Source organism: Microtus ochrogaster, chromosome 2 (genome assembly GCF_000317375.1).
Source record: "Microtus ochrogaster isolate Prairie Vole_2 chromosome 2, MicOch1.0, whole genome shotgun sequence".
Classification (NCBI taxonomy): Eukaryota; Metazoa; Chordata; class Mammalia; order Rodentia; family Cricetidae; genus Microtus; species Microtus ochrogaster.
In genome coordinates this window covers 57,301,119-57,302,012 of record NC_022010.1, presented here as the reverse complement: position 1 = coordinate 57,302,012, position 894 = coordinate 57,301,119, and positions in this window count along the sequence as shown.

Below are 894 nucleotides of genomic sequence, written 5' to 3'. Positions count from 1 at the left end.
AGGTGATGCTGTTAGGGGCAAGAAATGCGTGCACAGAAACATATTATCCCATGTTGTTAAAGTGATCATCGAACCATCCAATCTGGGATCTGTATGGTATTCTTTTAAGAACTTATTAGTAGTGAAAAAATAGGAAGGAACTGGTGCATCTTTATAAACTTTCACTCTAAGGGGGAAAGACGATAGACATGTCTGGAGAAAATAAATGTAAATTAAATAAACAGAGTGGTATGGAGGTAGTTCTCACACAGGTGGTCCGTGGAGAATTCAATGATAATCTGAGCAAACACCCAAAGGAAATAAGCGGGGGAAAACAAAATAACGATTTCTTTAATAAGAAGAATTGCATTTGCTATAACATGAGGTTGAAACTTCTCAAAGAAGACTTCTCAAAGGTAGACTCCTTTGTGGGTTTGTAGATCGAAAATTCTTTTTAAGAATCCTGGAAGTCAAGTGGCTAACATCACCTATAGTGTCATATATGGTACTAACATTCAAACATTCCATTAACCATTGTTCATTTCCTCCATTAAGGAAAAGTTATGCTTCTTTACATGGGTTAAGCTTGCGGATGGTAGGGCCAATTAGTTAATGCATATGCTGTCCAACCTGCTCTACAAATGGCTGACTTTGTCACGGAAGTTTACTAGTCTCAAACTTCTGAACCAATTTAAAATCCACCGCACTGCACAAAATTACTTCATTGTTTACACAACAGTCTTTGATTTTAAGTTAATAGTGAATGAACTCTGATATTTGGCAAACAGTCTTTAAAACTAAAAGTGGGCTTGAACCCCATCAATACTTAATGTGAAACAATGAAACTGCTGTTGGCATTAGAATTGGGTTACTTTTTCTTCAGATAATTTTCCTAACATGCAGATACATATTTCA